This window comes from Anguilla rostrata, chromosome 16 (assembly GCF_018555375.3).
Source record: "Anguilla rostrata isolate EN2019 chromosome 16, ASM1855537v3, whole genome shotgun sequence".
Classification (NCBI taxonomy): Eukaryota; Metazoa; Chordata; class Actinopteri; order Anguilliformes; family Anguillidae; genus Anguilla; species Anguilla rostrata.
The window spans coordinates 22,992,057-23,008,439 of record NC_057948.1 but is presented as its reverse complement, the minus strand read 5'-3'; the positions used below and the strand labels follow the sequence as shown (position 1 = coordinate 23,008,439).

At 38.1% G+C, this 16,383-nt stretch overlaps 1 protein-coding gene and 1 long non-coding RNA gene across 2 annotated transcripts in view; one reads left to right on the top strand and one right to left on the bottom strand.

Moving 5' to 3' along the window:
* Positions 1-7,214, bottom strand: part of lingo1a (leucine rich repeat and Ig domain containing 1a) — a 169,365-nt gene extending 162,151 nt beyond the window's left edge. The window contains exon 1 of the mRNA XM_064312658.1: positions 6,941-7,214. The gene's annotated coding sequence lies outside the window, so the exon portion shown is untranslated. The remainder of the gene's footprint in view (positions 1-6,940) is intronic.
* On the top strand, positions 4,707-5,380 carry LOC135241554 (uncharacterized). The gene is made up of 2 exons (XR_010326029.1): positions 4,707-4,863; positions 5,151-5,380. It is a non-coding gene; the product is annotated as an uncharacterized LOC135241554 (long non-coding RNA).
* Positions 7,215-16,383: the final 9,169 nt, after the last annotated feature.

Here is a 16,383-nt window from a genome sequence, read left to right as displayed (position 1 = left end):
CAGCAAAAACCTAATGTCGTCAGGAGAGCAGTCAGGGATGGATAAACTGAGCTTTTTCCAGAAGGTACCAATCTACCATAGTGGAAGGTTACCGGCTGGTTGGCATCACTATGATAATTGACATTTAGCGAAGAAATGCCTTGCGCTCTGAATATAAGAGCATGAGCTAATTACTTCCTCTCCCCCACCACCGTCATCTGCTCCGCATTAAATGTCAGATTTACACTGAAACGCTAGAAATGTGGCCTCCGCCAAGAACTGCAGCCTGCCCCTCCTGGCTCTATTGTTGGAACAGCCTTTGGTACGTGGTTGTGGTACAGATTGTTCCATTAATGGATCTGATGAAGATGACTACTTCCTCCACCACCCCCCTTTAGCACTCAGGATTCACATAGTCCAGGAATATCCTTGGAAATATTTGAGAAATCATAGAAAATGGTCCTTGAAAACGGAAGGAAAATGGGCAAATTAAAAGAAAAACATTTACAACATCTAAACATATTACCCAAGTGAATCCAGCATGTACTTGGAACAAGCACCACAATGACCAGCTGAGCCATTCTGGATCCTGTCAGCTGCAATAGGAGCTGACTAGACTAATGTACCAAGAACGATATTACTGCTAGTGCAATTAAATAATTACAGTGAAGCAGAAACCAAGGTCGGATTCATTGTACACATTTCATGCTTATTTTCAATTGACATGAATGGATGAATGCATAATTCATTGTCATCATCATGGTAACGTATTCAAAAATGCATTTTCATACACTTAGCTTATATCAACTCAAACAGATGCATAGTTCGGGAACTCTTAAGTTTGTTCTTTAGATTCTGAATCGTTTTTTTTTTTTTTTTTTTTTATCCAACCACCCTCCCACCTGCCTTCACACTCGATGTGAAAAGACATCCCACACTTCCCTCAATTACTTGCTAAATCCCCTTAAGCTCAGAGGTCAGGCAGAGCATAAGAGCCATTTTGAGGGTGCTCAGAAGCGCAGGATAAGGTGACAGCAGTTTTTGCACCGTTATGCACAAAGTCTGCTTGGCGCAGCAGCTACAGCAGAAAGAAGGGGAAAAAAAGTAGCAAGGAGCCAAAACCTTTGGGCCTCCAGCCCAGCAGATTGCGGGGTAGCTGTCGGTGCTGCTTAATGCTCGCCATGCGTAATAGTTTTGATGCCGACTGAAACAAATGCAACGGCAAATTGAGAGCAAAGCGAGAGAGTCAGAGGAGCATTTGATGACCTTTTTGAGCATAAAATGTGAATAAGAGAAAGTATTAACCCATGGGAGAGTTTGGCTACTTTATGGCATCAGCTTACATTTCTTTTGTTGGTGAATAGTTCAGGAGAACACTGGTCCATATTATTCATACCCCTTTTGGGGGCTAAAAAGATCTGGAGACAGGACTAGGCCACCCAACAGCGCAACAATTCCCGTGACCTGCATTATGTAAATGCAATGTGCCGCAGTATTCTGAAATAAAGTCCAGAAAAGATAACAACACTGTACACACAATATATGGGCAAATAGACACATGGATACCATCACTGCTTTCAGATATTACAATATATTTTTCCAATGCATTGTTATGAAATGTGTTTGTAGAACACTGTTGCAATATTTCTATTTCCATTTGGTCTGCCCCGGATGTTAATCCCTCTGCCCCAGATATGACCCCTTTAATCACACTTCAGAAGTACAAAAGAATGACTATCACCCTATGTGGCCAAAATTAATTCTGCAGCCTTCCTACTGTCACATATGTACTTCACCATTTGCCCGTTCTCAACCATAGGAAGCTTCAAAGCACTCAGCAAGCATAGCCTGGAGATAAGACAGAGCAGGAATTGGGGGGTGGCCAATGGAGGTGTGAATGTGTGTGTTTGTGTATGAGTGTGGGTCTGCGTGTGTGTGTGTGTGTCAGAGGAGGTGTGTCAGTGTGTGTTTACGTAAAATATGTGGCTTTGTTTTAGTGAGCAGTCAGTTTTGGGCAACCTGAGAATAAGTTTGTAACTGTTAGTTGGAAGCAGGCATCTGCGTCCTGCATCTACAGTAGGTCTGGCATTCTACATTTCATCTCTGGTTCTTTTGGAATATTCTGCTGTCTTTTGGTTTTTGCATTTTGGATTACTTTGGGACAACTAAGCTGTGGTTTGCTATCTTCTTTCATTCATTTCTTGTGTGACTGTCCATATCTGTTAATTGTTTTAAGGCAGTTGAACCTTGTCTTTAGATTAGATATGAATATTTGTTGTAACTTAATACATTTCTAAATTTTCACCTGGTTGTGATTTTTTCATTTTGATAAAGGTTGATCCAACAGTTTTCTCTGCCTTTCAGCAAAATAAAATAAAAATAAATTATTTCTAATGATGCCGCGGGTGAAGAAGTACAGATCACTGGCATGGCAACAGGGAATGGCTTGAGGAGAGACATGACAATTATCCCAGCCACACTTGCAGAGACGAAGATCTCTAGACCGAGCCTGACAGCGACATCTACCTCGCCTTTAGCATCAGCCTTTTGGCACGGCAAAGCAATTAACGAAAACTGTCCACTATTCCCCGTTAAATTCTGTAAAAGGGAGCTTGATTGAATCCATTTTGTTGATAAGCTGACTAACTATTAACAGTCTTTGTTGTGGTCTGTATATCAGCAGATACAGTCTTTGAAAAATGATCAATTCTTTCTTTTAATTAAAAAACCAGCAGGTAATTTCAGGCTTTTGTTTAATTGTGATCCTACTGATTGGCCATCTAGATGAAGCTACATTTTAACCAGCTCAGTGATTAAATTGTCAATTTATTAGGTCTATTTAACACTGGAACCAATTTTATTTTATACTTTCAAGCACGGGTGGGGTAAATTATTGCAATGAAATCAAAGTATGTAACAGGCTACAGCACATTTGCACAGTTCTGCATAACTTGGGAGAATCCATCACAGTGTAATCACCAAGAAACACATAGTGATACTCAATATGAATATGATATATTGCATATTAAGTCAATGTAAATTATATCCCAGAAATTTTAAAACAACTTTAAAACAGCTCATTTTTGTAGAATATATCTAACTGAAAAAAATGAATTCAAGAGCATCATAAAGTGTTACGATATGGACGTTGGGCCACCAGAAGTCACCAGAACAGCTACAATGCATCTTGAGATTCTACAAGTGTCTAAAACTGTACTCGAAGGATGAAAATTTCCATGTGAGATTTAATTAGTTTCATTTTTTAAATTTACCTGCCAATTTAACTGGTATACCGTTTCAGGCACCACTCCCGCAAGTGTTCAATCAGGTTGAGATCTGGTCCTGTTTCACGAAGAGGGATTACTGAGTTAGCTGGATAACTGCACTGAGCAACACTCGGAACCTTCCCAAATCTGAAACGAGGACATAAGTAAAAAGTTCAGGGTTTTACTCAGCGCAGTTATTTGGCTAATTCAATGATCCTGCTTTGTGATATACAGTACTCCCCTGTTAACTGAGATGACCCCAGCATTGTGGTTTACATCATTTTCATGCGCATTGATCCAGTCTTTGATTACTTGAGCACTTTTGATGGAGGCACTGCTATCCTGGAACAGACCATCATTTTGGGAGTTACATGTACATAGTATATCATTATATTTACATTTTCAGACTGCATAAATTATTAGATAAATTACATGCACACTTTGAGGTTTCAAGCCTTTAAAATTATTATATGTGGGTTAAAAGAAATATTTTCAATAGCACTCCTTGTTATTTCCACGCTTAACTGCCATTTGAAATTTTACAAAAAGAAGTCAGTGACAAGACAGTCATAATAAGAGTCTACTTGAAAAACCGTTGTAGAAACTTTAATTAGTAACAAATAAGAAACCAGCCTCTTCCCAGGGAGTAAACCTGATTACCTGCCTTCACTGTTGATGCCCATGACATGCAAATTTTGTCGTTAACACACTGAGCCATACAACCACAGTTTCATGGGGTTACTTCCTTAAGAGGTAACTTCACTAAGCAGTCAACTTCATGCCCCTTCAAATTGTACAGATTGAGTAGTTACAGGAATTTTCTAATCATTAAAAAAAAAACTTTAGTTTAATAGTTACATGACTATCAAGCTGTGGAAACTTTTTTGTGAAGTTGAAAATGACAGTCAAATCTGTCACTTAAAAAGGGCACTAAAAGCTTGTGCCCTCAACTAAAAGCATCCTGCATCACGGGTCTTACAACAAAATCCTTTCCACTCTCATTTACTGAATATTTTATGTGACTGCATAAATGGGGTGTTTGTAGTTCATAATAAAACTTGTCAGAAGGAACAATCAGTCACAGAAATCTGTTATTTTTGATGAATATTAGTGATATTCCTCATATTTAAAAAGTCTAATTTATTGGATCTAGAACATCAAACCATCAAAAAAAGTTTTAAGAGAAAAAAAAATCCAATACTGACATTTAAACATGTTTCCATTTAAAATAATAAAAAAAAAAAAAATTGTGAAGCTTATTTTGAATGGTTGCCATAACCATTTTAGGAACACCTGCTTTTATAATGTGCCTAATTACACAAAAATTAAACTGAGGTGCAGAGCAATTTAATTAGCCAATCAACACTGCCTAGATCAATTTAATTAACCAATCCCACACGCATTGGCAGTAATTACATTGTTAAGGTGGAGTTGATAATAGACATCATGGCTATTGAGCTTTTAAAATGAAACTAGGTACTCTGTAAAAATTAATGAATGCCTTGAATTTCTTTCAGTTCCATCATAAATGTTAAAAATTTAAAGTGATATACTGTATCCACACAATTATTGCATCAGAACGATTAATTAAGTGTGCACTAAGTACATTTAAACCATGGTGAGGCCTGTTTCCCCCTGACTTGAATTCTATCAACATTTGTCCTCAACTTTTTTTCTATGCAAACATTCAAAACATTTCAGAATTTGAGTTACCAAGGAGGAAAAAGCATGGAATGATTTCTTTTAATTGTAAAGTCAAATGTAAGGACAAATGCTGATTCCAGGTCATCGAGTCGACATGCTGTTAGATTTTGAAAGAATATCCGATACCACCTCAGATTTCCTGTGACTGTTTTAAGATATTGCTCTGACGTTTTAAAATATTTCAAACTCTCTCCTCTGCAGGCTTCTCTGAAGCCCCATGCCTTCTGTCCCTCCACCATCCAAGAGTCAGGAAGTGAACCACAGGGACTGTAGCGGCACGTTAGAATAACCAGTAATGAAACTGTCTCCACATGTTTTAATCCCACACTAAGGACACGGCACTGCTGCTCACTAACTAGTGACTGATGAGACTGGAACTGTGTCTGTCTGTTCCCTGTAAAAATAAAATGGGCACCAAACAATTTCAGGAATTTGCTTCCATTTCCTTTTCATTGTTTCCTTCTGATCACTCACCATGTGACAGATTAATGTCATTAGCTGACACTGGCAGTACTGTTGTGACAGTTTAAATGAACAATCACTGGAAAAATTAGATCTGCACAACTCAGCATTAAGGTCTGCTGTCTGAATGTAGCCATAGTGTGGATTCTCTTCTGATGCAGGCAATCCCTTTAAAGGCTTGGCCCATTTCCACAAGTCACATGTGTCAATAGCACATGCATTATCTATATTATATTATCATCGTCCACCTTGCGGTGTAATCAGATCAATGAGAATGACTTATCTTCAATTAACCTGTAATTGTCACTAATTCCTGTCTGGTCTTTTAATGGAAATTAAGAAGATAACCACCTGTTACTCTGCTGCCAACATGATTACAGTGATTTCGAAGGGACCAGGCAGCTGCGTTCATGATTGTGCAGAGAGCTGTCAGGAGAACAGAAGTGCACAGCATCACTTATACCTTTTACACATGGATTTGTTTTTTTTTTTGTTTTAGCTTTTATGATGATTCCATATCTTCTACGCTAAATGTACTGAAGGTCCAATCATTACCTGAGCCAAGAGGTGTTACCATCCTGTGCTATTTTGCTCTCTTTAGAAAATGACATATATGCTCTTAAGCCTCTGAACACATCCATCCCCAATGTGACTTGTGACTCATACTTAATTCCTGGTGCATGGTGGCCAGTTTCTTTATTTATATTGGTTTATTTTGCATTTGTTGGTGTGTGAATTGGCAAGAAAACATCTCTCAAGGCGGAAGTTTAAACATGAAAAAACACTTTCAAGACCGGGTAACCATTAAGCACATGCCATTTAGAGAATGTCCAAGAACTTCAGGGAGAAAGCACATCCCCTCCCTCAAAAAAAAACATGGCCTGTAAGTGATGAATGAAGGAAGTAACATATTTGCTTAGAACAAAAAGTCAAAATGTCACAGCTGGCCTTCTCTCTTTTCCTTCTCAGAGAATCCTGACAAAACCGAATAAATGCCATCACTGTGTGAATTACAGAGATTCATCCAGAGAATGCCCATCTTTCATTATAGTAGGGCTACCAAGAAGTGGTAAATCAACTCATGAAAAAATAAAATAGCAACGAATAACGTGATGCATAGCAATCATTTGTGTGCATGGTTTGTCAACTCCCCTGCAGAGCCAAAATGTAGCGTGTTGATCGGCTGATACATTGCAGTGGGTTATAAAGTCAAAAGAACATATCAGTGAATAGAAAGCAATCTAAATGAATGCAAACACGTTATTGTAAGAACTAGACATATCCTGTGACTTGCCCAAACAGTGACAATAGTTTATAAAATGTATAATTCTCCTTTCCATATCCTAAAAACAGCAAACTAAATGTAGCACAAAAAACTATTATATCACAGTGTAACCAACTACACAATGTTCTCATGACATAAAATGCTTCAGTTATTGTATGTCGTCAGATAAAAGTGGTTCAGACCTTCAGAATATTTACAAAGCGGATATACATGGTGTGATGTAATGACATATTAGGAACCTTACCTTTATGTCTTGTGGAGCATGGGTGGTGAGAAATGGTCCAGACTGGCTTCCAAAAAAGGCTTCTCTAATCTATTAACAAAACTTTAGACAAGGATTTGTCTCAGGAGGCAAACTAAAAAAGAAAGGGATTTCCAGACAAAGTATCCAAAAGTTCAATATAAAGCAAAAAAAAACTAAAGTTCTTGTTTCCCCCAGTTCTCAATCTATCATTCCACGAAACTTTTAGAAACCTCTTCCAAACACACTTTCTTCTCTCCATCAAGTCAATAGTCCAATTCATGGCAGCTGGGTAGTAACTGTCGCAGGCTGTGCTGCTGGTCATGGGCTTTGCAGTTCCGAACTGGGAAGCCATGATGGCCTGTAGTCCCTGCTGGAGCCAGGGACTACAAAAAGGGAATGTACCTGTATATAACTCGGCCTCTGGTGACATCACAATGTGCATAAGTGATCTGTGTGATGGTGACATGTTCTGGTTTGGACATTTGGAACTCCACTTGCAGTGTGCACTACTATACAATTATAAGGACTAAGGACCTGTGCTCTCAGGTGTGAGCCCCATTGCCGCTGTAGCCTTTCAGAGGGTACTGAACCTTCTAGATGACAACAGATAGGCTTGTCTAATAAGCAAATGAACAAGAAGGCTGTATACATGGATGAGATCAGTGAGTGACAGTTTAACAATGTCCTCTATTTTGAAAAGGGCTTTCACTGTCATTTCATATGCAGAAGACCAACAGAGATGTAGCTTTAATGCCAATTGATTTATTTCACAAGTCAGTATGCAAGTGCACATGGCTATTTTATGAGAAAGAAACTGGAGACATTCAAATTTTTTGGGTTAAGGTTCCCCTGCAGAAACAGGGTGATGTCAGGACAGAAGCAAGCAAACAGAATTCAGTACTGTCCCAAACCCATATATTACATTTAAATGCATTGGCCTGGATTCAATCAACATTTGTTTTTAACTTTAGTCAAATGTTGGATGAATAAATGAATAAGTGTTCCAGGTGCATAAAAGATTAATAGTTAAACAAAATGGGTTTTTTTGTCCTTGTAAACTGTTCGGCCAAACATTGTTTGTGAAAATAAACATTTAATTATGACTCAGAAGATAAATGTTGCGTAAATGCGTATTTCATTGGAATTAATTTTTTTGTTTGTTCACTTTTTCTTATCATGCAAAAATGCTTTTTGGTGTTGAAGGACTGTTACACGGATGCCTGCCCAAATTCATAAATTCTTTATCCTCCCCACAATTCTAAAACTCTTTTTATTTGTTAATAATTGTATTTATTTATTTATTTTTACAGTCTGGTTAATGTATTGTACTTGGGCACTTTCTCCTCAAATTGGAATGACAATGCAAAGGAGTTTATTTCATCATCATTTAGTCTGTCAGTGAAGGCTCCAACAAAAGCCATGCTGTGTGAATACCCTTATCTCCTGCCCTTTTTATGAATACACAAGGCATTTACAGAAGGGCTGGGATTGTGCAGATAGATTCATTGCCAATTCATAGCTAAATCAAAGTGTTACAATCATTCAATTAACCTTTTTATTATTCCATTTTTGCTCAAGCAAGCAAACATAATGAGATTTCCAGTACTGCTGAAAAGTGACTGAAAAAAGTATGACAATTCACACAAAACTCATAAGCTGTTGAACAAAAAGAATAAAATAAATAAAACGAATATATGTATTTTTAGGTTGTTCATTGTTTTTATTGTTGAAAAATTTGATATGATATTTATAATGTATAATAATAATAATAATTACAAAAATTATTTATATCACACTTAACCAAATTTTACAAAATCACAGAAAGAAAACATGTAAAACAGAAATAAACACAAAAAGCATTGTAAGAGCATATCGTAAAAGCAAAAAGAAAAAACAAAATCAATGATAAAAATGATCATTTAAACAGGCATGTGCGTTCAGTTTACGGAGGATTGCCATTCATCCTCTGATCCGCCCAGGATATACACAAAATCAAAGGTCTGGGCATGTTTTATGAATCTCACGTTGGTTTTTCATAGAAACTTTTATTAAGAATAAAAGTAAAATTAGTAAAAGTAAAATAAATTTAAGACAAGTTTTGTGAATGAGGCCCAATGAGTCGTCAGATTAAAAACAGGTTTAAAAATGGAAAATTACAAGTTTTCTCTGCAGATCATTTCAGCTTTTGGGTGCATTGACATCTTGTCAGTATACTATATAATACACCCTGCAACAGACAGCAGGATTGGTGGGGATTTCATTTCATGGAGAATGCTATTATTGTTTGCTGTTAGATTGACTTTACAGTGCTAAAACCAAGTTGTGTTGACTATGATTGGCTCATAAATGGTCCTTAGTGACACATCCTAATGATGGGGGACAGAGAACAAATGAGCAACAATGATGAAGAGAGTGAAATTGAAAAGGCTCAGTTGAATACTGACTCGGCTTGGTACAGTGTGCAATTTTCAGCACAACTCAAAGTGAAATCTTCAATTCACAAAGAAGATCCACTGGCATTGCTGTTTTCTTGGGAGTTCACCATGTTCCATATTACTACAACTAATCATGTTAAAGATATCATGTTGCATTTCTTTACAGTTTGTTTGGTAGTAGTCGAGTTTCACGCAGTTGATTAAATGTACTGCTCATTAACTTGGAGCTGCTGTCAAATATCTGACTATTTACATTGACACTGACCTTGAAGCCCAGACGCAAGACTGCTACTATCACAAGAGCACTAATGGAATTAAGTGTTGACTAATGCTGAAAAATTAATTTTCATGTGTCCTGAAATGCTAAGAGCTCGACCACAGTTTGTTCTCTTGCAATCAGAGTGGCCATATGTCACCTGAAGCAATGTGGTTTCAGAGCAGATGGCCTCATGGAGGATGTGTTCTAATTGTCATGGTTACAGAAAAAGGCTAGTTTAAATCCCTGCTGCCCCAGCCCCTCTCCCCCACTTCTCTGAAGTCATATTGTCCTGATTTCCACAGGCTTGGCCTTCCGGTATCTCGTTGGCCTTCCACCAGAGGTCAGACCATGTCACTTCATCTCGGGACCTGCTTGTGTTCACCCACGCTCACCGACAACTGAGGCGCAGGTCGGGGCTAATTGGGCCAAAGATGCAATCATTGAGAAAGCGGTAGACGTCAGGTCTCATTAAAGCACCGGAAAAAGTGTCGGTTAGCAAATCTCACCTGCTCTCTACATCTTCGTCCCCTCCTCTCTGCCTCATAGTAAAGGATTTGTTCTTCTCCCCATACCTGAGGAGGGGGTTTGGCTGATGGAATTATACATTATGCAGATATTGCTGACAGATTAGGCTGAAAAGTCTCAGTGTTATTAATTAAGAAGCTCCAAACATTTATTTTAGCTCTTTTGCAAGACATCTTCATGTCTTGATTATAGTTATTTGATTTAAAAAAAAGTGCTTGAATTTTAATGACATTATATTGGTTGTTGTTGTGAGTGAGCAGATTGATGTTTTCCATTATAGTTGTCAAAGATGTATAACTCTGACTACTTTCACATCCCCAAAATTCAAATGAAATAAACTGTACTACTCTGAATATAAATGATGGCCTGACTTTGATAAGTAAACAATGTGAGAGATGGTGTCTGTCCGTATGTCCACTCTCAGCAAAAAATGGTTCTTTAACCTTTTTAGTTCTTTCTGGGGGTTACTCCAGAACTCAATGTCTGATGTGTTATTAACCCTTGAAGAATAGGTTTTTTTTTTTTTTTTAATGTTTTTTTCAAAATGACAGTGTTCTACTGATTGTTACGTCAACACGATCACTCAATTAAAACATTCCACAGCAATCCCATATTTGTGATCTTACACCTTAAAGGGTTAAAAACAAGCCCCCTTCTGAGCCCAGAATATTCACATCTGCAAATCAGCTGGTGTTTGTTTACAGCTCATATTTCAAATATAGACAGTGTTTATCTAAGAAGGAAATGTTTAAAAGTGGCAAGATGATGATTAATGAAGCTGCAATGCTTTTTACAGCCATGTTGCTCAAGGGAAAAAGAGATTACTGGTGCTGTCTTGTTGCCCAATAAATGTACTGTAAAGCCAATCAATTAATAAAGTTTTGTGAAATCTTGAAATCAACCACATATGGCAGAAAGAGGTTAAGTAGCTTGAGGCCCAATGCAAGACCGGGTTAATTGAACAGACCTATACACAGCTTCTGAACATCTTGGAGTTTAAAGTCTGTTGCTGCATGAAGATACCAAAAGCCTTTCAGACAACATTTACGGTGTTTTAATATACTGGGATTTAATGGAAAAAACATGAGGATATGAGTCATATAAAAGTCAAACACCATGAATGTCATGCAATCAAGAATGCCATTCATCTCATAACTACATTGTTCAAAAAGGCTTTAGCTTATCAGGACCTGTGGCCGAAAACAAAGAGGAAAGGCTTGCCGGAAACAGCCATGCTTAATTGCCCTCGAAATGACGTGACATCATTAAACTCCAATACGTCAATGACACAGCCTTTAGCCTGTGGACACATGACAGCTCTATTCACAAGCTCATTACTTGGATATGTGGGTGTTTTTGACATGGACAAGAAGAACTGCAGGGTCTGCTGAGGCCTTCTACAGTTTCATGAAGTTTTGATGTAAAGGCACGACACAGCTGAGTTTTTATTCCTTCTATTATTAATAATACAAGCAGGATATATTTTTCAGTAACAAAGCTACAGTGGAAATGGATCACATCCATTATTTGCTTGTAATTTTTATTTTATTTTTATTTTGATGGTCATCCATAAATTGAAAAAAGCTTGGCTCCCCTTGAAAGCTTCCTGACCATGCAAATGTATTAACCCTTCATACAGCCCTTTGAATGTGTGTGTTTTTTGTTCTTTGTTTTTTCGGTAGTATCATCACCCTTCACTGCTGTTTGTGGACTGATATAGTTCCCCTGCAGCAATATAGTTCTGTAGTTCATGTCTATTATATATAATGTCCACTGTAGATGGGTTCTATAATTCAGCATGGTAATTCACTGTGATTTGCTGAGCCTGAACATGCCTCCTTTTGAGCCAATAAATCCAGGTGGATTAGCCAGCTATTACATTAATATTGGAGCTGGATTAATCTGCAGGTATTCAAGCTAAACTACATAAAGGTTCTCTTTGTTTTAACCAACATGGAAAAATGTGTCCAGGGTTTACCTGAAATTCTACTAATGCATTCAGCTATGATAAGCATGACAATAAATAATTCTATTTTACTCAATTTGTACCTCTGTACAAATGTATAAAAGATATATTACCTGGTTTAAAGCCAGCATGTATGTGTGTAATTAACCAGTTATAGAAATAACTGCTTTTTTTCTTTTTCTGAAACTCAGATGAAGAATTTTTTGAGCCTTGAATTAATATGATTCACACAACTACAGAAAAATAAAGGATAGGATTATATTACAATCTGATGTAATAACAACATTCACATTAATTGTCATGTAATTACGTGAAAACAAAATTTTTTAAGTAATGTAAATGTCATAGAAAATGCATTTTAAATGCATTGGGATCTTCCCATTACATTTTAACGTGATAATTATTACGATAACACGAGACAAAACTATCACCCTATTTTGTGAAAAGATCATGTTAAAAATAATTTTCATAACCTGTACATTATAACGTGATAATTATTACATGAAAGGATCACATTAAAACTTGATAACGTTTATGCCCAGTCTGCATTAGAAGAGAGAGTTGATTCCGTTTTTTCTTCTTGCTTTGAGACATTAAGAAATAATGTGGACTGAGAGTTCCAAGTGAAAACAGCTGTATGCTAGGCATGAATACTTGTGTATAGAGGTTATTACATTTTGACAGGGTATTTTCATGTAACAACATGATCATTTCATCTCATATTAATGTAATGACTATCACTTTATAAGGTAATCTTTTTTTATTTTTTGCTGTGGCAGCATCTGGTTTTGAGGTTTTAAAGTCCATAACTTTCTTTAAAATGCAGGTAATTTGCAGGTTGTGTTCACGTATACGGTGAGTATTTTAAAGGAAGGAAAACAGCTTTTCAATACTTTGTGATTCTGTCAAACCTGTCATATTATAATTGAATGCACTTTATTCAATGAAAAAAGATCATATAACAATGGGAAATAAAAAAATGAATTTACATTTAAAATACTCTAGAGAAGGAAAAGGGTACTGTTTTGAAAAATGGTGCTAGAGTGAATAACACTTTCCCTTAAAATGATTTGACTGAAAATTTAATGATTTCAGATTGTATCCAGGGGCCAGTGTGTCAGTTACTCAAATTATTCCTGGTCAGGGTCGCGTGAGGTGCTGGTACCTATGTCAGCATGCATTGAGCAGGAGACAGGAATACACCCTGGACAGTTCACTAGTCCATCGCAGGGCACACACACCATTCACTCACACACTCATACCTAGGGGCAATTAAGACTCTCCAATTAATCTAATATGCATGTCTTAACCCACCGGACTGTGAGGAAACCGAAGTAGCTGGAGGAAGCTCTGTTTTTTTAACTAATTGCCGTATAAGCTTCTATAAATTGTTCATGGGTATGGTCTGATATTGTCCTGCCTGTCAAAAAAAATAAAAAATAAAATACTGTATGCATATTAGCAGATCTGGACTACTTGTCCTGGAACGTCCAGTGGGTTCTTTTTTGGCCAGATCCACTCTTAATATTGATGAGTTTAAGACGTGCTTTTCCTGCATTACCCATGAGGGGACACTGCGCATCACAGACTCTAACAATGACCCACCGTGTGCTGACCTTTTACACTCACATTCTAAACATGGAAAACCGCATGGTGCGAGAAGTACCACGCATGTCCTGCTGATTCAGAGCAGAGCCCAGCTGTGAACACAGAACACAAATTGGAGGTATGGCCGGGTGGTGAGATAAGACCAAATCATAGTATGAACATCTCACAACCTCAAAGTATCTCTGCACTAATAGAGCCCATTGCATCCTCTATACATGTGTATAATGAGGCATCATCCTGTCCAAGAAATAATAGTTCATTGTATTATTACCGGTCATCGATTCCTTTCCAGACCGAACAATCCTCTCTCAAAAATAAGTGCCCCTGACCCGATTCTTTAGAGGTAATGAGTCTATGGCAGAAATTTAGGTCAAAGAATTAGCCTCCCGCCTCCTTTTAATCAAGCGCCAGATCTGCAGATAGGAGCGGCAGTGATGAGCAATTTCCTGGAGATTAATTATTTACTGCCCTGCTCTTCAGATGAACTCATCTCGCCTGCGCTGGAATCGGGGGGAAGATTGGGGATTTAAAAACAAAAAGTTACAGAATTAAAGACGGAATGCCTTGGACGGGTAACGCAGATTCCATGAGAACAATCTGGAGGAGGGAAAAGCATAACTTTACTGGCCTGAATCTGCTCAATAAACACATCTGTGAAAATAAATGTTTGAACTTCCAATCAAAAGCATGGCCTAGGTGATATTTTGTATTTAGACAAAAATTACAAAATAAAAAAAGCACACCTGTTGACAAACTCAGCTCAGACATCAGGAAAGAGGACAAGGCCATGCACCGAGCGAACAGCAATAGATTGGCCGGTAAGACAACAGGGCTGTCTTCCTCTACAATCCTGTAATGTAGGGTTGGGCTCCTGCCACTTATTTTATGATTTATGGCAGCCTCTCTTAAAATTCTTCATGAATTATTTAAAAAATGACTCTGGTCTGCTCCGACATCTACATTAAGCTATGCAACTCTTACTGACTGCTTACATGTTGTCAGTGTGAGATTTGGCCGTGGTACAGCTTGTTCCTTGTGAACTGCCCAAGCTCTTGTATCTGATTCGGCCCTTGCACAGTGACACATGTATTTATTGTGGACAGCACTATGGCATCTAATTAGTTGCTAGAAATCAATTAAAAGGAGGTTTTGCTGTTTGAAATAGTTTGTTTGTGTGTGTGTGTGTGTGTGGGTGTGTGTGTGTGTGTGTTTTGTTGCATTTATATGGTACAATACACAATTTACGATTTACAGAACGTCTCAAAATGCTTCACTATATTCATTTCATCTAATCTCTTTACCTGCATGGCATTTATTAATGTGTAAATGTACTCCACAGCTCCACAATACATAGAAAACAATATATGTAAAGCTATCAATGATTTAACTTCAGAGAAACTCAACCATGTACACATTGTGTATCATCTTTAATACTGGTCATCAATTAAAATATTTTGTTTTATATAAAGCATTCTTTGTTACATTAAACCTGTTTTTTATAGGTATTACCTGAAGGACTGTGTCAGTTTCTGTCTATTGGTTTGCAGATATTCTGTATCGATTGCTAAAATATATATTGAAAGACAGTGTTGGGTATAGGCCTGTTTATAGGTACATTACAGCCAGGTGTTTTCTGATGTTATCATTGATTTAAAAGCCCCTGTTGCAACCACAAATGAAACTTGTTTACCCTTTTAATGTACACTCACAATATACATATGGTGAGTGTCATACAAAACCCTGATGTTTTTTATATGTTAAAAATTCTAATTCTATCAATAAATAAAAGGCAAACCCCATTCATGTAGGTTGGTGTGGTCATAAATAAAAAAACAACAGAAACTGCCTTTTCTGATCCTGAGAATTGCATTTTTCACAGATTCAGGGATTCAATGCGAGACTGTGACTGCAATGTGCTTCGCTGACACATTTGAAAGGGTTGATGGAGGTCCAGGAGTTGGGTCTCACTGGGGATGCCCTCGCCCCTCGGGGACAGCCATCAGCTTCTTGCGGTGGCACACGACCGAGCGCTCCTGGGCATTGCACTCGCAACGGGACGGGCAGCCCGTGGCTGAGCCCGACAGCACCGTGCCCAGCATCAGTATCAGGATTGGCTGCCAGCAAGCCACCAGGTAGCTGTGCCCGCTTGCCTCCCCTGCCACCATCCTACCTGTTCCACAAAAAAAAAGTGAATGAGAGAGACTTCATGAACCGCAGAATTGTTGTCCTGATCAGTGCATTCAAGATGACTTGGCAGGGATCCTTTAAAAAAAAAAAAATTAAATGGAAATGACACATTTCCTGTTGTACCTCTTCAGTGACACCTGGGGTACATCCCAAAACTCAAATGTATCCTCCTTTCCTCCACTACTACCTCTCCTCCTCCATGCCCTGGAAACCAATCTTTGTGTCCTCTCTCCCTCCAGTGTCCCAAATATTAGAGGAGCCAAGCGAAGCGCACAGAACTGTATTGGCAAAGCGGCTTCAAACTCACCTCCTCCCCTCCTTTCCTCCACATACTTCTGGGTCGGAGACGAGCGGTAGTCGGGGAGTGGTGTTACGGAGGTGTGGAGTTATAAGCAATGGAACGCAAACCCTGCACACACATACAGTGCCTGGCAGCTGAAAAGTATGCAGTGTACAGGCCACT